Source organism: Capricornis sumatraensis, chromosome 3 (assembly GCF_032405125.1).
Source record: "Capricornis sumatraensis isolate serow.1 chromosome 3, serow.2, whole genome shotgun sequence".
Classification (NCBI taxonomy): domain Eukaryota; kingdom Metazoa; phylum Chordata; class Mammalia; order Artiodactyla; family Bovidae; genus Capricornis; species Capricornis sumatraensis.
The window spans coordinates 124284698-124305725 of NC_091071.1; the positions used below are offsets into that span (position 1 = coordinate 124284698).

The window sequence follows — 21028 nt, forward strand, 5'->3', positions numbered from 1 at the left end:
CAGTTCTTACTGCATTTAGAGCACTATTATAAACTTAGAAATATATACATTAAAGAAATGAGACAGTACTTGTTTTCTCAGAGACAAAAGAAAAAAAAGAGCTCACAGATGTGAGAGGAAGTCTAGTTTTAGACTTTAGGTAAGAGATCAAGCCCTGAGGCTAGACTGACCAGCTTCACATCCTGACTCTAGTGTTATTACTGTGGAACCTCTGGTCAGTAATAATCTTTGCTCTGCCTCAGTTTCATTCCCTGTAAAATGGGATCATAAAAACCTACCTGATTGGGCTGTTATGAGGGTTATTTTGTTGTTGTTGTTATGAGGGTTAAATAAATCAACACACATGCAAAGAATTTAGATTATGTTCTAGAACAGAGTAAGCTCTCTCAGGCAGTTCTTACCATCATCGACTTGGTATTCCCAAACTGAATTACTCCTTTAATCTAGAGATTTGTCATCTAGCTGGAAAGGTCAAAGAGAACAACTGGAAAGGTTTCACAACCTGGGACAAATTGTGAAGTATGGAGAAGATGTGGCATCAAGATGTTACTAGAGCAAAGGAAGCAGGATCCAATTCAAGAAGGTGGTCACTAATTGGTAAGAACTGAGAAGGCAATGGCACCCCACTCCAGTACTCTTGCCTGGAAAATCCCATGGATGGAGGAGCCTGGTGGGCTGCAGTCCATGGGTCGCTAAGAGTCGGACACGACTAAGCAACTTCACTTCACTTTTCACTTTCACGCACTGGAGAAGGAAATGGCAACCCACTCCAGTGTTCTTGCCTGGAGAATCCCAGGGACGGGGGAGCCTGGTGGGCTGCCGTCTATGGGGTCGCATAGAGTCAGACATGACTGAAGCGACTTAGCAGCAACAGCAGAGTGTGGTCTCAAAGGATAAGTAAAGTTGGTGAAAAATAAGGACAGGTAGGTAGGGAGAGAAAACATGGCAAGAATAAAGACTCTTAGATTTTTTAGAACCAGAGGCTCTGAACACATCCAAGATGATGTAAAATAACTAGGGCAGAAAGCGTGAGCTTTTTAGCTAAAATTCTTAAGTTAGTTGCCCACAGAACCAGTGAGAAAATCTGAAACTATGACTTCCAGCACACTATGTCATTCGCTACACCAGTATGAGGTAGAATCAGGTCATGTGATCCTTTCGTTGGTCAATTTTCTCCAATGTTTAATTCTTAAAAAAAATTTTTTTAAGGGTTCAAGTAAAAACATCTAAGGAAAACAACAACAACTCTACACATTTAGTGGTAAAATAATTCTCTTCCTGGGACACACACAAATGTGTTTTTATTTCTAAAATTTTCCACAAAGATGACAGGATTTTCCATGTTTTAATTTAAATCACTGCATGTTTTCATTGAGGTAAAATATACCTCTTACATTCTTTTACTCTAGCGATTTTATAATTTATGACTGTAATAACAGTCTTTTTGTTTCTTCATAGATTCTACTTCCTTCAAATAGACTTAGGGGAAAGTAAAAAATGCTTTGTACTTGATGGATTTATTATCTATTCTTGACAGTTATTAGAACAGCTGTAATCTGCTTCTTTTAAATTCAAAAGTTGTTGATTGACTTTTGGAAAGAACAGCCAGGAAGGTAAAAGTATTTAAAAACCTCATGGTATGTCTTCAGAAGTTTGAAAGTTACGAAAACTAGGCTAATGGTATTTTTAAAAGAGAAGCATAGCTTTGCTCTAGAAACATTTTTGGTTTTCTAATAGCTTCTTGGTTCATTTTCTCAGTGTTACTAGGATGAGTTCAACAGTTTCTATTATTTTCTTTTCTGAACTTGCTTTTAAAAAAAACAGGGAGAATGCCTCAGGTGTGCCCACTCTGCTAGATTCTTCTTGAAGCAAACTGTTCGTACATAACTATGCTCCCAATTTCTTTCTTGGGGCAGGAGCTCCAAAACCTTCTTAAGAGAAGCTCTCTTAATTATCCTACTCAGTATATACCTGTCTTAAACCTACTTTTTACTAACCTGGTCTTCTTCCAAGATCAGAATGTTGTAGAACTCGCCTACTCTCTCAAACCACCTGTTTACATTTGTTCTTGTGAAACTACCGTTTGAATTTCTGTGACTTTTGAAAAGCTGGACTGGACAGCAGAGGTCAGGGGCTCCCTGACTACCAAACTGCTAAAAGTAGTTAATTTGGAAGCTGAAGTCAGATGGGCAAAATGGAGAAGAGAGTCTAACACTTGTCATGGGGTAGCAGGTCTGTATGCTGTCTGTTGCGAAGGCAGACATCTTCAGGGTGTTCATTAGGCTGGGTTATCAAAGTCTGGGGTAGTGTGCCTGACTGTGGTGAAGACTGTGCAGTCAGCTTGCCTGGGTTCACACCCCAGCTCTCCCAATGTTCCCAGGGCCTACTGCTCTGCAGTGACCACCCTGAAGACAATCTTGTGTAATTGTTACCTGTCCTGTTTCTAGGCACTGACTAGGCTCAATTAGGGTTTCTTTTGAGGTCTCTCAGTCAGGGACTGGGACTGGAGTAATCTCAATGGCTTTGTAACTCACATGTCTGTCTGTTCATTTGGCTGAGGGTTGGGTCCTTACTTGGCATCATCAGCAGAACCACCCATACCTGACCTTCCATGTGACTTGGGCTTCCTTATAGCATGGCTGCTGAGTTCCAAGGATGATTATCCCAGGAGAGGGCCAGGTGAAAGCTGGAGCTCCTTTAACGACCTCGAATGAAGGTCATTAAACCTCATCTGTGTTGTTTCATCTGATTTCATCTCGAATCAGAAGTTTAAGTTATGTAACATCACTTCTGCTGGATTTTATTCATTAGAATCACGTCACTAAGTCTAGCCTATATGCAAGAGGAAGGCAATTAACTCCATTCCTTAATGGAAGGAGTGTAAAGGAATTTGCCGGTGTGTACTCAAACAAGTATAGCCACTTATTAGCTGGAAGAATTCTCTGTTGTTGGTTTCTTGTTTGTAAAACAAGGACAAAGAGGATAACTTACCTCCCAGTTTTTTGTGAAGATTAAACAGGAAAAGAACCAGTACCTGGTACTCAATATGTTTAAGTTTAGAACATCTCGGGTGTCTTATGTAGATCAGAATGCTGATGGTGCCATCAGTGATAATGTCGTTTCAAAGCAAGATACAGTTACCTTTTCAGTCTCTACTGGTGGCATTTGACAAATAGCACTGCCTGTGGTTCTTATGCCTGTGGGGACAGTTACTATATATGGTCTGAATTCTTTGGATCACCTCATTTTAGTGACAGTTTCCAGATATAGGTCAGTCCATTTAAACCTGGCCCCATTTATGGCAACTTATTTCCTTATTGGATAAAATAGAAACATGAATAACAATTACCATGTCTACATTGCTTTCAACACCTTAGCCAAGTAATCCTCACCTCACCCAGTGAGTAAGTTAGGATGAGCACCCTTCCCTTCTTGGGATGAGGAAACCAGGGCGAGGGTCAAATGGCTTGTTCTGAATTTTACAGAGACAAGAACCCAGCTGGAGTGAAGGAGGGCCTGATTCTCTGTCCACTCCAGGATACCGAAATAACATACAGTTGAACACATTGTCACTGATCATTCTATATTCATATGTATTGTTGTTCAGATATTAAAAAATCTTGTAAATAAAAATACATACACATACACACGTAGTTGAAACTTCTTTTTAAACTATCTTTTATTTTCTGTATCAGAGACTTGGCCAGTGTTTACTTAGCATAACATGAAACTGAGTTAGCAAATATTAAAAAATCTTTTAAATAAAAGCACACTTTGCTACTCAGTACACTTTTCTCCTTTTCGGTCAGATTAATATTATCCAATATTCTTGGGTATCTCAACTTTTTTTTATCCAAGGGAGAAGGAACAGTGAACACTCCTACTCTTTGCCAGCCGGTGCCTGCAGGCTGGCTTCTAGTTGTTATTCCCCGCCGGCCCGGTCCCCCTGGCCTGCCCCTCCAGTAATTATATTTGTCGTTTGATGTTAATAAATTCGGGAGTAAACAATGTAGAAGGGCCGTGCCTTCCGTGGGCTGAGAGGGACGCCTCTTCCTCTCCCTCTTTGCCACTGCTTGCCCCGTGCAGGCAGGTCCTGAGGCCGAGGCTGCACCCGTGCTCACCGGGGGGCGCTGTGCCTTCGGCCCCGAGGCGGCCGGAGGTGAGCCGGCTGGGAGGCGGCGGCTCCGGGTTCTGCCGGCTCGCCGAGGGGCGAATCCCAGGCTGCGAGGTCGGCGCCCCCGCCCCTCGGCCGGCCCCTTCGCCCGCGTTGGGGAGAGGGGAGTGGCCGGGCGCCTCCCGCCGCAGCGCCGCACTCCGCAGCGGCCGCGCACTCTGCAACTGGCCGCGCACGGGAGCCCCGGCCGCGGCGCTTGGAGGCGGTGTGGGAGCGCGGGTGCAGGGGCAGCAGTAGCCGGGCAGCAGCCGCTAGCAGCATCCGCCGAGTAGCCGCGTAGGAGCCCCGCAGCCTCACAGAGGGCCAGCGTCCCGGAGCGCACCGGAGAGGGTGGACGACGAGGAGGCAGAGTGGCGCTCGGCGAGGTAGCGCGAGCGCTTTCCCTCTTCCCCCTGCCCTGCCCGCTCGGTCCTTTGTGCCCGCGATCCCCCGTGGTCCTGACGCAACCCGCGGAGCGCGGGGCAGCGGGGTCTGAGGTCTCCCCTGCCGGGCCGGGCGGCGGTGCGGCTCTTGCCGCACCGCGACCCTGGAGGTCGCGCAGGGTGGTCGCGACTCCGCAGTTGCTTCGGGGGCGGTGGGAGAGTAGAGGGCGCTAAACTAAGTTGCTCTCACTTTGCCCCATCCCCCTTGTACCTGTGGGCAAAGTGGAATCCAGGTCTTCCTGGTGTTCACCTACACCCCCTCCATCCCCCTGGTGCACAGCTGTTTCCTGGCCCCCTGGTTCTATAGAAGGAGGCGGGGTGGCCTCCTCCGGGAAGGAAAGCAGAGGGAGAACAATGGGGCGTCCTGGGGAGTGGGGTTCAGGTGCGGCGTGCCCCGGCGGCTGGGGAGAAAGGGCCCGGGACCCGATGGGGCGTCCTGCGCGTGCAGCTGTGCTCTGCTCCTTTGTTCCACCGCAGCGGAGGGGGCTGCCCTGGGTCTCGTTTCCTGCCCGGGATGGGATTGATTCACGGTCCTGGAGAGGGAAGGGGAGGGGGCGGGGCAGGAATGGAAGCCAGTTTAGGAGCGGGCGTCCTGGAGGGTTCTTGCTGGGGCGGGGAAGAGGGTTGGGGAGTGGGTGATGAGAGAGAGTGGGGAGTTGATTACAAACACCCAGCATTTTGTCCAAGGGCTTGCTGTGTGGGTTTCTGGAGCTTATTTGGAATGCTTTGTTCAGACTGCGGCCGAGCGTTTATTGCTGCAACAAGTTGTGTACTTCCTTGAGTTCTAGGCGTTCTCAGTGTTAGTTTGTTGAAATCAAATCTTCTTAATTAGAATGGAAGACTTTTTTTTTCCCCCGCTGTAAATCAGAGTATTTGTGTGCATATATGTGTCTGTGTATCCCTGTTTGTAGCTAGTAGGTACTGACTTGAATGGGTAGGGAGCAAATTTTATAGCATTGATTTTGCCACAGTTTTCTCCATTGTAATATAACAAATTTCCAGGAATATTGGAGGAGGGAAACCATCAGAAAATTAGACATTGCTAAATAAATGAATCAGGTTAGGTAACACCAGCCTGAAAAACCCTTTACAGTCTTTCCCAGAAAACACATCATACACACCACTCTTTGGGCTTTGAGTTGAGGAGTCATGACTTACTTCTGTGCTTTCACTGCCATAATGTGGGTCATCTGGACTTAGAGAGAGAACAGTTAGCATTATGGTGAACAGGAATCTTTTTTTAGGGGGAGGTAGAATTGAATGTAAGGTGTTGGGCATATGTTAAGTGACCCTGTCCTAGATTGGAATCAAGAGGCCCAAGAGGATTGGCTGGCCTCCCGGGTGGAGTCAGAGGATTGAATGATGCGTGTTTTTTGAATGGAGTATTCCAAGTGAAACCATTTAGGGGGGAGGCTGACATTTCCAGGCATTCATGGTTTGTGCCTATGGGACCCTGGTGGAAAGATCCCAGAGTTGTACTGAAGGTTAGAATTACTGTGGGGATAGTTCAGGAGACATTCAGTTATAGTTGTCTGGCTGCAGGCAGGGCTGGGAAATGACGCAGAGCTGCTGCTTTGAGACGTCTGAGGGCTCACGGTAAACTACCCCATTGGCTATTCATTTGAAGACAACCAAGTTGGAAAGTCTCTTAACCTTAGAAGGGGGATGAGAAACTTACTCCGGGGGAGAAAAATGTTTCCTGCCCACTCAGTGGTAATGGAAAAGAGCTGTACCAGCTACTAGGATGTGGTCAGATTTTTAGGCCAGGCTGAAAAGCAGTGGGATTTGTCCTCAGGAGCCATTATGATGTGCAGCTGAAGTGGGATGCTGTCCAAGCGTCAAGCTGTTTGTCGTTATAACTCACACACTGCTTGGCAAAACATGGTGCCATGGGCAGTGAACAGAGGGAGACTGCCTTCCTTACTGTTGTCTTGGCATTTGGGGCTTTTTGTTTATGTTGTGAATTGTTTTATAAAATAGAGCACAGTTGGATTCCTCCCAAGTACTCTTTGGAATATACATTAACAAAATGCAAAGTGTAAGACTGTCCCTGCTACCGAAGACATGGATGGCGGATGCTCTTAAATAGCTGGTCTCTGGCCACAGGCCATTCGATGGATTTCCCATTGTATGATGAGGCTGGTTACAGGCTGCACCCTCTTCATGGGATGGGATGAATCATCACTTTGTTAACCCTGGAGTTAAAGAGCATTTCTCTCCCTGATTGCTTCAGTTATGCAAAGCATCCAGGAGCTTCTGACATCAGTGGGAGGGAGTGGAGATGGGTGGGAGTGGTATCTGGCCAAGAAGGGAATCCTCAGCGGGTAGGATCCATGTTTTCAATACTTGTTCTCCTTTTGGGCGAGATTCTTCTATTGTCCCCCTCCCTGCTGCTATTTCTCATTTTTCTGTTGTGCTGGGTCTTCATTGCTGAGTGGGCTTTTCTTTCATTGCAGAGAGCAGGGGCTACCCTTTGTTGCAGTGCATGGGCTTATCACTGCGGTGGCTTCCCTTGTGGAGCGCAGGCACCACGTGCATGGGCATCAGTAGTTGAGGCTCTAGGGCTCTGGAGCGCAGGCTGAGTAGTTGTGGTGCACGGGCTTAGATGCTCTGTGATAAGTGGGATATACCCTGACCAGAGGTCTTACTGGTGTCCTCTGCATTGCAAGGTAGATTCTTAACCACTGGACCACCAGGGAAGCCCCCTTCTACTATTTTCAATGGACACTTTGATTTTACGCCATCATTTAGTATTTAGTATGTGAAAAGGGTTTTATATGCATTATTCTGTTAATCCTCACAACTTGATAAAGTGGGTATTATCTCCATTTTAACTTTTGAAACTGAAGCCTAGGGGATTTGGTAACTTGCTTAGTTGCGTAGGTATCTAGTAAGTGGTGGAGGTGAGATTTGAGTTCTAATCTCTGATTCCAAGTTCCGCAGTGTATGGTGTGATTATCTTTTAATACCGGGAATGACAGCAACTTGATTATCTATTTGATTATGCTTAGTCTCTCAGTGTCCAACTCTTTGTGACCCTTTGGGCTGTGGTCCGTCAGGGTCCTCTGTCCATGGGGTTTTTTAGGCAAGGATACTGAGATAGGTTGCCATGCCCTCCTCTAGGGGATCTTCCCAACCCAGGGATCAAACCTGAGCCTCCTGTGTCTCCTGCATTGCAGGTGGATTCCTCACCTGCTAAACCATCAGGGAAGCCCAGGTATGTATTTGTTTAGCCATTTGCAGATTTGATATCACTTTCATGTATCTTACCATCATGGATTCTTTCAAAATCCACTGTGAGATAGGTTTGAAAGGCTAGATTAGTGACAACTCTTCAAACTGTTTTGTTAAAAAGCTTTGCTGTTTGATGGCCTATGTTAATAAACTTTAAGTGAATGAAATACATGAAAAAGTTAGGCTGCACATTTTTAAAAATAAGTGTTTTGTTTTTTGGCAGGGGAAACATTTAAAGGTAGTGGAATGGAGTAGATCTTATAGTCACTTGATATTTATTGAAATCTATTTTAGCCTGTTTTTCTTCCAGCCTTTATTAGAACACTGCACTTTGCTTCTTTACTGAGACCTAATGCCAGCATGTCTTTTTAGAAGAGGAATAAGGAGGAAAGGAATGTGATTCTAAAGAGGAAGTGGGACATCAGAATTGGAGTCATACACAGCAGCAGGCCTTAGATTTTCCCAGCACTTGATTTTTGTCCTGGCAGTCGCCTTTTACAGAAGACATTCTTCCTTAGGGAAGTGTCAAGGGTCTTTCTTTACAATATCCTCTGAGATCATCACATTTCTGAGCTCTGTGGGAACACACATTCCACAGGATTTCTGTGCTCATCCTGTCCCCACAGGGGAAGGGAAGGGAAGCTTAGGCATCCACGTGAGAGGGGAATGGAAGTGGTATCCGTCCTTGGGGTGGGGAGTGAAGTATGGTGCTGGACTGGAGGCACCTAACCTTGACCTAGGAGACATCTGAGTGCAGGAGCAGAGTGGATTTGAACGCTTGGCATCATCAATTGCTTATGGACTTCTCAAAATGCTCCTGGGCAAGTGGAAAAGTCAATATTGGTTTCTATTTGTTGTTGTTGTTCCTAAGATAAGACTGAAGACTGAAAGTTCTACCTTTACTTGTTTAATTATTTCAAGCTAGGACATCATTTGGGGTCTTCAGAGACTGTAGTAGAAGTGCAGTAAGTTTTGTCTCCTGAGGCCATTACATTCCCATCCACTGGATATTTAGAGGGGATGCACACACATGGGCTGCTGAGTGCTAACTGGGAGCACCTTCCATACCAGCTAAGAGGGATGAAGGATGCTCTTATCACCAGTCTTAGGTTTCTTTTCAATTGCCAGTGTCTTCATCAATTCATATCTTATTAAGCACACAGCTGATGTAGGGCTGTGCATTAAAAAAGAGCAAAGGAAATCTACTGTGTATCAGAGGATGTACAGGGCAGCTCAGTGCACCCAGAGAGTGGATGTTGGTAATGAAGAAAATGACTGTGACAGTTGTGGTGATCAACGCTTGCTGCTGAGACAAAAGCTGAGAACAAACAGAAGTGTGAGAGTGGGAGGACCCAAGCCCAGCGCCTGAGCCTTGGTTTTGTTTCCTCCAACTTCTGATGGTGCCAGAGGATTGAGTCTCTGAACACCTGCCTCTGAAGGCTGGACTGGTTGGGATGTTAAGGAGCATCTTTCTTGTGAATTTGCTGCCTGAGGAGAGAGGACTGTATCCTTTTTTAGACCCTGAGGATGCATAAAGTACCATCCCATGGGAGAGGGTGTTGCATTCCATGGTTGGCCCTGCTGTCCAGCAAGTCCCTCCTGCTTTCTTCCCTGCTAGCATCCCACCATTCCTCATCTTGTGTTCAGCCCCACTGAGGCTGTTCATAGACTTCAGGCCTATTTGCATTGTGGACAGGAAATGCCAAGTCACCAAAGAATTGTAATATATTTTGCTACATGACATTCATGCTGCTGTCCATTAAGCATTGGGTACTCGTGCTGTGTCAGGCTGCATTCTGTATTTTCCATAGCCTGATTCATTTATTCCTCATTGTTCTTCTTTAGTAGGAGGTATTTGTAAATGGGGGGTTGAGTAACTGGCCCAGGCTAGTAGAGATCAAACCCAAGACTGTGTGCTTTGCCCTCTTCCTCTTGGTGCAGTGCTCTTGGAAGCCTTGAGGAGTGAGTTTTATGGAGTTAGAGAGCGAGCCCCCCGACAGTGTCTCTCCGTCCTAGATAGCTTCCTTTGTCCCCTGGAGTCAGGGCTCCTGTGTCCTTGACTGGACTAGTGCTGGGAGAGTTGGTTGAAATGCTTCTGAGTTTCTCCTTTTTTTCCTGTGTCTTGTGCTTGGCTCTCCTGCATTATTCTTCTCTCTCAAGTGAGGGAGACTTGGTGAAACAAACCGAGGAGCCAGCCGTGCCTGGTGATCTTTCTCATCCTCTCCTGATCACCGCCTTCTCTGTGGGAATTCACTGGCCTTCTGGGAGTTTTCCGGGGCTTTGTCTGATCTCTGGCCTCCAGTCTCTGTGGGCATAGTTATGCTGCTGGGCATCCATTTGGAGCTCAGGGTCTCATGCATGTGGATAAACTGTGGGAGTACCATTGCAGAGCTGGAACTTTGGGCGTTAAGACTTTGGACAAAGAAAGGAAGAAAAGAATTGGTATGAAATGCATTCTCGTCCAAGATAGGCAGTTTTTGAAGTTGAAGTCTAGAGGTAAATGAAAACGGATATTCCTTCTTTGCTTAGCAGATAAACCACAACATTGAGCTTTACAAACACCAGGTGCCTGGCTTTCGTAGATAACTTGGAGGGGCCAGGAGGAGACCAGTCTCTGCTTTCCAGAGACTTCTGATCAATCCTGCATGCACTCAAGATGCCTTGAAATTACACAGATGGCTTCATTTTGCTGTGTTAAAATGAAGATATTATTCAGAATTGTACTTTAGAAGTTTTAAAACTTGTTAAAAAAAAATACATCCTTGAAGAGACTTTAGAAAACTGCATTGAAAGGACAATGGAATGGAGCAGGTTATTCATTGTTGGTTTTGTTATTGTGTGTGTGCATATTGAACACTGCTCGTTTTCACTGGCTTCATGAAACATTTTCTGCACACTTCCACCAGAAGAGAAAGAAACAAACCAAAAACCTTGGTTGAAGAATTCCCACTGGCCCTACTGACTTTTGCCAGCGTACACCTTCTCTGTCTTACCCTGGTGCTCATTTCTTATAAATTCTATATTAGACTCTGAAGCACTGTTTGCAGTGTTCAGATTGCAAATAAGCCCGGTTCCTAGCTGATCATTTTTTCCCCTTGAAAGTGCTTCAAAAGGATCATCACTCTTTTATTCATTTTATAAAGTCCCTGTCTAAATGCTTTTAGGAAAAGTTTAATTTTTATGAACATAGGGCTTAGGCCAGTTTGCATGGCTTTTTTTTTTTTTTGGCAGCCCTCATGCAGTCTAATTACAGTTGTAATACGCTGACCACAGTTTTGATTTACTTCTGATGTGGTGAGCCATCTAGTAAAAAGTTCTCACTTGCTTGAAATCTTCAGGGTGTTGAGAGGCATTCATAAAAATATATGAACCACCACACTGGGTCAGGTTCAGAAATCTACTTTCTGCCGTAGCAGAATACTAAGTATTTTGTGACAGTGGAAGAGGGGACTGTATAGCTTTCATAGATCTTGGGACAGTCTCTTTAGCACCCATAATTGTATAATCTCTTAAAAACCTGTCGTCCTTGTACTTAAATTCATATATTCAGATTCTTGAATTGTTTATTTGTATCTTGTGTTGTAAACATTTCACACCTTCTTTAAAGGCAGAACTTGACTCTCTCGGTGTTTTGACTTCAGATATTTAGTTTTTGGAATGGTAGAGTGGTAAAATTGAAAGGGCCTTCAGGCCACCCCCGTAACCCCTTCCATGTATCTGAGAACTGCCCAGGCTCAAAAAGTTACCCAGGGATACATCTGTCACTGGACTCCAGATCTTTGAACTCCTTGCTCAGTTTTCTTTCCAGGGGAGTCTTACTCTCTCTCCAGATCCATCAAAATCCAACCTTAGGGCCCACTACCTAAGTAGTTGATCTTATGTATGTGCTAATAGCGTTCTTATAGTCATCTTGACTTTGGATTTCAGAAGCATCACTGACTTCTCTAGTTTCTGTGACTTTTACATCCGTCCACTCAGTTACAGTGTCTGGCTTAGTGTTGCCTTTTATTTTCAAATCCCTAAGTCTATTCTGATTCAGGCCTTTAAAAGGCTGGGTTACCAGAATGCAACATTTCCTAAAGGGTGTTGTTCCATGAAAAGTTGGTAGATGTGAGTGTAAAAAAGACTTCTTTGGCCAAGTAAGTATTGGTTAAACAACATTTTGAATAAGTTTCTTTAAATAAACTTAAAACAGTTTCCTCTTTGCAGAAAGCCTTATCGGGGGCTTTTATTTGTGACTGTGCACTGTGGATCTCCAAGAGGAAGATTGGGTGTGCACAGGTCCCAGCTTATGTGACCAGTGTTCCCCTTTGTGGCAGGATCACTTTGTAGGTAACTCTGCTGGAGTTACTACATTGTACTGTTTCTAGATCTGTCACTGTCTGGCTTTCCATGGGACCATGTGTTACTTGGTTCTCGCTCAGATATTTCTTTTGCTTCTCTGCCTTGTTGTTCTGGATCTTTCCTTTTTCCTGGAAGCCCCTCTCCACCTGTCACACCTACATATCTGTCACAATCCAGTTTCCCTGAGCTGGTAGCATTTACTGTTTCACAGCTTACAACAGTGAAAATATTTGAAACAAAGTATTGGAAGTAACACTGCACACCCATAATAGTTAAATTACTGGAATTCACACCAAATGCCGTGTTCTGTCTTTGTGTCAGTTGACGTGTCAAATGCGTGTTGCATTCTTCTCTCTCCCTCCACATGGGTTAAACTGCACATATGTTCTCCAAGCATGTGGGTTGTTTATGTATTTATTTTTTATTTGTGTTATTGGAATTACATTCATAATAAAAGTTTAGGGAGAATTGATATCTTTAGAGTCTCATGGCTTCCCATCTGCAACCTAATATACCTCTGTATTGATTAGGTCTTTATGTCCTTCAATGAAAGGACATAGAAGACCTAAGTAACTTTCATAATTTTATGTGTAAAACTTTTTCACAACTTCTGTTAGATTGGTACCTAGGTGCTTTATGGTTTTTGTGGTCATCATGAGTGGAATCGTTTAACACATTTCTGATTGGTGTCTCTGGTATACAGGAATGGGATCAATTTTGTATTTGTTTATTGATGGGTTCTTGACCAAGTTCACATTACAACTGGTGTTTGCTATGGGAGCCTGGAGTCGGGTGGCTTTTCTAATAAAAGTGTGAAATAACTAACAGCCTGTCATGGAAATGTCATAACTCACTTCTATTTAAAAATTTTGTATGATACTTTCAGAAGTAAGGGGAAGGGGTGATTATTGGTTGTTTAATGCATTCATGTATTCAGGCATCAAATGTTTGGGTGCCTAGTATGTCCTCGGCACGGTATTAGGTGCTGAGTAACAGTGAGCAGAGCAGGTATGTTTCTGTTCTCGTGGAATGTGAGGGGAGAGACGCTGCAGAAGTGAACACAGATATTTATGACATGTTTGTGAATTGTGATATTTGCTATGAAGGGAAAGGACAGGATACTGAGAATAAGAAAGATGGGGAGGGGAGGCTTTGGCTTGGGGGTGGAGGGAAGGCCTGCCTTAGGAAGCAGGCATTCATGCAGCTGCCTGATGTGCCTCTCCGGGAAGAGAAGGATGGTGGAGTTTTCCAGGCAGTGAAAGTGGGCCCAGAAGCCCTGAGGTGCAGTCCTGCTTTAATCATAGATTGATGGAAATGTTAGTAATCAATGATTTAAAAAGTTTGACTTCTTAGTAAGTCATCATCATAGTAAGTCATCAGGAAGATCCCCTGGAGGAAGGCATGGTAACCCATTCCAGTATTGGAGTTCTCTTGCCTGGAGAATTCCATGGATAGAGGAACCCGGGAGGCTCTATGGGGTTGTGAGGAGTCAGACACCACTGAGCGACTAACACACCCTCACCATCATAATGGTATGTAATAGTGTTTAAGTTATGATGGCATAAAAATGTTTAGTTTTGGTCAGTGTGTTCCCCTTCCTTCTCAAATGAAGCCGCCCAGGTAAAGAGAGCACTGCCTGTGTGATGGGGCTTGAATGGGGCTACTGCCCACCCCCAAGCCCCTGCTCCACCCCTTGAGCGCTGCCGCTGCCCTGGTTCCTAGTGGCTGCTGGGCACACTAGCGTCCTGGGCTCTGCCCTGTTGGACTGAGTTTTGCTCTGCGGTCTGGAGAAGCCCTATCTCTCCTCCTGGGAGTAGGGCCATCTGTGGCTGTTCCAAGGTCTAGGGTCTCTCTCTCCCATTTCTCTCTGGCCCCTTCTCTAGACACGCAGAGGGCTCTGTTGTGACAGAGTGCGGTGGGGGTGGGGGACTCTGGTCTGAGTCATGCACACTTGATTCCACTGCAGACTGCACACTTCAGTTGCAGCTTTTTTGGTCTCTGAGGCTTTGTATCTGGGCCAAGTGTGTCAAGGTTTGGTTCTCCCTTACGTGGTGATAACCCTCACTCAGTGAGAGGCAGTGTGTTTCAATTATTATAGACTTCACTCTGGGGAAAGTACTGGGTTTGAAACCTGACTCTTCCACTTAGAAGCCCCTGTCCACGTCCTGGGGCACATAGCTTAATCTGTCTCTGCCTCCATTTTCTCATCTGCAACATTTGGATAATAGTAGAGCCTTCTTCCTTGAGTTGTATTAAGAATTCAGTGAGTCAAAATGTGTATAGAATAGTGTCAGGCACAGAGCAAGTGCTTGGTGTAAATGTTGGTTGCTACTCCTTAGTCTTTCCTGAAAATAGATTTCTGGGGTTCTTCCTCCTTTTCCCCCTCTAGATATTCAGATTTGTTTGACTCTAAGTGGTGCATATATGATATGATATGGGTCTCTAGATACTCCTCTGAAAAATGTATAGGAAGAAAGATGACAAAGAAACCAAAGTGTTCACAGTGATCATGTTAATTTAGTAGATTGGGATGGCTTGCTTTACAACCCTACTTATTTTCCATGTTTTCTGTAATCTGGTTATGTTATCTCTGAACTAATAATAATACACAAAAGTCTTATAAGAAAGACCAGGCTGCTGTTGCCCAATGATTCCCTCAAGTAGGGCAGAAGAGGGTGGGATGCTTGGGGTCTGCCTATTTTGATTGCAGTTCACAGGTGCAGGAGTTTCCCACGTATGCTTATAGTTGCAGGAACACACCGTATTTAATAAAAGTCTTCAACAGAAGTATCCCTAAAAGTTAGAAGACGGGGATGTGGGACCTTATGAGGCTCCTCTGTCTTTGAGTGTTTCTTTTTCTGTCGTCATTTTCCCTTTTTGTCTCTGGCTGCACTCCCTGAGTGGGCCTCTGGCCATCTGTTACTCCCTTTGGTATCCTCTTACTCCCCTCCCTTTGAAAACCGCTCCTTTCAGTGACCCCATCTTTCTCCTTTACTTGTTTGTCACACGGAAATGATGCACACATTTCTACAATTCAAAGTAAAGACTAAATTTTATTATTTTTAATTGTAAAAAGAAATGTAACTTTCACCCTCAAAATCTAAATTAAGTTGCCTTTTTATTTATTCATATCTGGAATTAATTAACTTCGTAGCTCACTAAAGGCTGGGGGAGTGGTCTGTGTGCTAAGTCATTTCAGTTGTGTCTGACTCTTTGTGACCCCATGGACTGTAGCCCGCCAGGCTCCTCTGTCCGTGGGATTCTCCAGGTGAGAATACTAGAGTGGGTTGCTGGGGGTGGTTGGTCTTTGATTTCCTAAATCAAAGCACTGAGAATCTTGGAGGACTTGGAAAATTGAGGGAATGTTGAAGTTGAATTTTTTCTCTTTCCTTATTTTGCTTAGGGTCATCTCCATGGCCCCCATCTTGTTATGTCTCAGAAGTTTTAAAGTTTTCCAAGCTGAAAGAGCAAAATCCTGGAAAATTATTGTTGTTCACTAGCTAAATCATGCCTGACTCTTTGTGATCCCACGGACTGCAGCACGCCAGGCTTTCTTGTCCTTCACTATCTCTTGGAGTTTGCTCGAACTCGTCTATTGAGTCGGTGACGCCATCCAACCATCTCATCCTCTGTCGCCCGCTTCTCCTCCTGCCCTCAATCTTTCCCAGCATCACGGCTTTTTCCAGTGAGTCTGCTCTTTGTGTCAGGTGGCCAAAGTACTGGAGCTTCAGTTTCAGCATCAGTCGTTCCAATGAATGAATATTCAGGGTTGAGTTCCTTTAGGATTGACTGGTTTGATATCCTTGCTGTTCAAGAAACTCTCAAGAGTCTTTTCCAGCGTCACAATTCAAAAGTATCAGTTCTTTGGCGCTCAGCTTTCTTTATGGTCCAACTCTCACATTTGTACATGACTACTGGAAAAGCCATAGCTTTGACTACATGGACTTTGTTGGCAAAGTGATGTCTCTGCTTTTTAACGCTGTCTAGGTTTGTCACAGCTTTCCTTCCAAGGAGCAGGTGTCTTTTAATTTTGTGGCAATAGTCCATCCGCAGTGATTTTGGAGCCTAAGAAAATAAAATTTTCTGGAAAATTGCCAAAATACATCTTTAGAAGGAGAACTTGGCCAAATATGACACGTTTCCTCAAAAGCCTGTTGATTTTAATTACTTTTTTAAAAAGTTCAGTGAGCTTTACAGTTTTCCTCATATGTCCCTTCTCAAATAATTGTGAGTGGGGAAATGGGCTTTTCTGCTAAGTTTGTTTTATCTACAGGAATTTATTTTTAAGCAGTGGCATGCTGTAAATATCTCAAAATGATACTGACACGAATTTCAAAGGAAATGTGGCAGCAGTGTTGCCTGGTATCAGCAGAGTAGCTATTTCTTTGAGAAATATTGCTAATTTCAGCGATGTTTCACAGTCAAATATAAAATCTAGTTGAGGGGATTTAAATAAAGGGATGCCTTCCTATACTTTACCCCACAGTTGTTAATGTTTTTCATCTCCAACCACAATGTCTGATTTGAACATAACATAAACATTTAATGTGTTCTTTCTCTGGTATAAGGAAGTCTAGTTTACTTATGGTGAAATCTGGATTGATAGATTGGGTATAAGGAATCCTCCTGCTAATGCAGGAGACCTGGGTTCCATCCCTGGTTTGGGGAGATTTCCTTAGCGAAGGGAATGGCTACCTATTCCAGTATTCTTGCCTGGAGAATTCCATGAACAGAGGAGCCTGGTGGGCTACAGTCCATGGGGTCACAGAGAGTCAGACATGACTGAGCCACTAACACACATAACTGGGATTTAGTATTTACTTTTCAAAGGGATTCATCAGAGGAATTCTTAAAAAGGAAACAACATATATGCTACTACTGAGTAAGGCAGCAGTTCTGAAAGGTCTGTATTATCACTGACCCACTAGGCATGGACAAGATCTTATAGCTTGTCTGTTTCACTTTATATACACCAATACATCAAGGAAGAGAAATTTGTTGGATTTAGCTGACGCATGCCAAGGGGATGACATGAGTTGTTTGAGAGATAGTGGTCAAACTGTCAGCCAAATCCTTTATATTTGCCATTTCTTGATAATTTAAAATAGAAACAGAAAAATGTAGGTAAAATGCAACAGGAAACTATTTCATATCTCATGGACTTTGGGATGAAAGGGTTGACAGCTTCTTTCCTTGGATGGGAAAGTGCCCCTTCCTTACCTGTTAGTCATCACCCCTGTCGGACTCTTGATACCAAGGGGCTTCACCTTCTGTGATTCCACTCCAGCTCTGCACTTGCCCTCCTGGCAGCAGCGCCTGTGTGTTGATCTTCTCTTGCTAGAACAGTTAATAACCGTGGCAGATGTTGAGAGCCCAGTTCTGCAGTCATGCAGCTGTTAATGTGTCCAGTTGGATTTCTTGAAAGAATTAATTTTTAGGATCTCACTCTGAGGGCTACAAGTATAATAGGATTTAGAGGGAAACATAATTTCGTGGGAGTTTGTGTTGGATGTTGCAACAGATGTGACATGAAGGTAGCACGGCAGCTGAAGGGAGTTCTACAGTAAAATTCCCATTTATGCTGAAACCAAGCAACTCAGAAGGTCCAAGATTACTAACAAACACTTGCCTTTGGGTATTTTGTACTTAAAAAAAAAATCATCCTAAGAACATTACAGAAAGTTTAGAAAATGAAACTAAGAGACTTCTTGAGGCAGCTAACTTTAAAATATCAACTCTGTGCATTTCTGAATATTCCTTTTCAAGCTTTCTATGTGTTTGTTTTGGAATGATTGCAATCATAGAGTTCATGTATTTTCTATATTACTGCAGGTTTTGAAATAAATTTTATAGTTGTGTATTCTGTTGAGTACAATCATTTCCTGAAGCACCTCTTTTTTATTGGGCATTTGGGTTGCTTCTACCACTTTGCTGCTGTAAAATAATAATACTATGATGAACATTTTTGTACACAGCCTTTTCTGTATTTTGGGTGATTTGCTGATAGTAGCTGTTGAGAATGTGCTGATTGGGTCAATGATTGTGGTGAGTGTTCTGATGTACCCTTCTTTAATCAGTGGGGGGGATGTAGTGACTGGGTTGGAGAGGGCTGGGGAAGTGGGGGTCTGGGATGACTCCCGAGTTTCTAGCTGTGTGACGTTGGGAATGGTTGGCACAGGCAGGCTGAAAGTAGTGGGTTTCATTTGGGATTGGGGCCTCCAGGCAGAGAGTGGGGTTTAACAGATGCACGAAGTACAGACACTAGGGCTCAGGGACAGGCCAGGGACTGAGGACTGGATGGAGGGACCATCAGCATCTAGGTGTGATCGAAGCTGTGGATGCTGTGAGGGTCACTTAGAGTGAGGAAGGAGAAAGGGAGAAGGTGGGTGATAGGAGTCTGGGAGACGTTATTTTGTGACAAGTGGACAAAGGAGAAGAAGCTGCTGAGGAGAAGAAGGAGTGGTGGGGGTGGGAAGTAGACAGCCAGGAAGAAGTGGCCAGAGGGAAGCCAGGGCTGGAGAGAGCTTTTAGGAAGAAGTGTGGTGGGCAGCAAACAGGTGGTGACATTGTACTTGAAGGTGTTTCAGTGGCATGTGCTGAATGAGCTCTGGATGCCTGGGGAGGGTGGCAAAGGTCAAGGTCAAAGGTTGGGTGCATCAGAAAGCTTGGCTGTGGAGGAAGAGAGAAGTAGGCAATCTTACAAGGGGTTATAGAACGTCAAAGTATTACTCTGCATGCACTGCTGTGACAAAATGATACGACTGGGTGTCGTACACAGCAGAAGTAAATTTTCTCACACTTCTGCAGGCTGGAAGTCCAAGATCAAGGAGTCTGCAGGTTATTTCTTTGAGGCCTCTCTTCTTGACTTACAGATGGCCACCTTCCCACTGGACCTTGTACAGGCATCCCTCAGTCTGTGCTGGCTATGTTCCTGTTACCTTATGAGGACACCTGTCATGCTGGGTTAGGGTCCACCCTAATGGTTTCATTTTAACTTAATCGCCTGTTTAAAGGCCCTGTCTCCAAGTGGTGTTGTTGTTGAGTCCCTCAGTCGTGTCTGACTTGTTTTGCAACCCCATGATCTGTAGCCTGCCAGGCTCCTTCTTCTGTCCATGGAATCTTCTAGGTTCCCATTTCCTTCTCCAGGGATCTTCTCGACCCAGGGATAAAAATTGGTAAAGAGAGGTAAAGAATCCACTTGCAACGCAGGAGATGCAGCTTCGATCCCTGGATGGGGAAAGATCCCCTGTCCCGTACTCTGAGGTGCTGGGGGTTAGGGCTTCAGCGTAGGAATTTGGCACTGGGGTGAAGGCACAGTTCAGCTCCTACCAGGTGGATTTTAGACCTGCTGACACACTTGTCCTTCCTGCTTCCTCCTTGTCCCCCATCCTGCACACCGTTGACCCTCTGCTGCTCCTTGTCACCCTCACACGGAGCCGCACCGGTGTGGCTGTGGTGACCTTTGCTCTAGTCTCATCCTCTCCTCCCCTGGTCCCTCGGTGTGCAGATTTTCTAGGATTTAGGCCTTGGCTGGCATTGTTCTCCTCCTGGGATCAAGTTCATTTATTTGTCTTCAGTTCCTCCCAGCTCTAACTCAATCTCATATAGCAAAGCATTCCTTCTCTCAGGTATAAAAGTTGTGCCACATTAACCCTGTAGTAAATTTTATTTGATGATCAGATTAAATCATTCTGTAATCTTGTCCTCATGGCTGCTCATGTCACAGTTAAAAAAAAAAACTAAACCATAGTGGGAACATTGATTTAGTCAGGGTTAAGCCAAAATTTTTATGAGTTCCCCTTATATTTTACAAATTAATGCTTCCCTCCCCCCCCCCCCCCCCCGCAAAGTTTTGGTTTCGATTCCTTTTTTTTCCCCCACAAGAGCCCATGTCAGTTAAAAGAAGACTTGAGTGGGTGACTATCCCAGTAGTGCCTGGGGGCAGAACTGTTTGGGTAGATATGGTATTACTGCCTTTTTTCTCCAAATGTGGGTTTTTTTTTCTTTTAAATTAAAAGTATATAGAAGTTTAGGTTGTCCTACTAGATGCAGAGGAGGGAGGCTTTCCATTCATGGTGTTGGTAAAGGAGTTGGGGTTGAACTGTGAGTATATGTTATTTAAAATGGTTGGTCACTTTGGGGTGTCTGTATATGTGTTTACACAGTGTTTCTCTCGGTAGTCTATTGAAATATATCAGCATGATTTCTACATAAAAGTTCATATTTTTATTGAAAAGGCTATCGGATTTCTCAAAGGAGATAAATTATGGGTAGATTTACTGTTTGGCTACCTAAAATAGAAGCACCCAGATTTTTCTGGGCAAGCTTGAGAGGAACATTTATCTCTGTCGACAGTTTTAAAAGAAGTATATAATTTTAAAGTATGAAACTCAAATTTAGTTTTTAATAGTAACTTCTGTGTTTTTTCTTTCTATCTTTGAGAGGCAGGTTATTGGAAAGACCTGTGACCTTGTACTCTTGACTCTATGTCTGGTTGTGGGTTTGAAGTGTTATTTTTGTGCTTTCTTAAATGACTTAAGCACTTCTGACTGTACGTTTGGGACAGAATAAATATGGTAGTTGGATATGGTTTTGAAAAGCCAACTAGATTTTTAGCCTGGTAATATGATAGTACTGTTCATTCTTATAACTGTCTAGGCTCATAGCTTTAAAAAGCTCTTTAAGCTCCTAGTGACCTCCAGATTGGCTGGATTAGTTGGTGCTCTTTTCCTATGTAAAATATATCAGCTGATGCCCGTAACACAGTAAATGCCCAAAGTTAGAGGGCCATCCTATAGTGTGCTCTTGAGTTTCTCTTTCTACTAGGCTATGCTTATCTGGACTCAGCTGTGTT

General features: G+C 44.2%; 1 protein-coding gene across 1 annotated transcript in view; it reads left to right on the top strand.

Annotated features, from left to right (window-relative positions):
- Positions 1-4517: 4517 nt before the first annotated feature.
- The window catches only part of MYO1B (myosin IB), a 193934-nt gene continuing 177423 nt past the window's right edge, over positions 4518-21028 (top strand). Inside the window, exon 1 of the mRNA XM_068968255.1 lies at positions 4518-4539. The gene's annotated coding sequence lies outside the window, so the exon portion shown is untranslated. The remainder of the gene's footprint in view (positions 4540-21028) is intronic.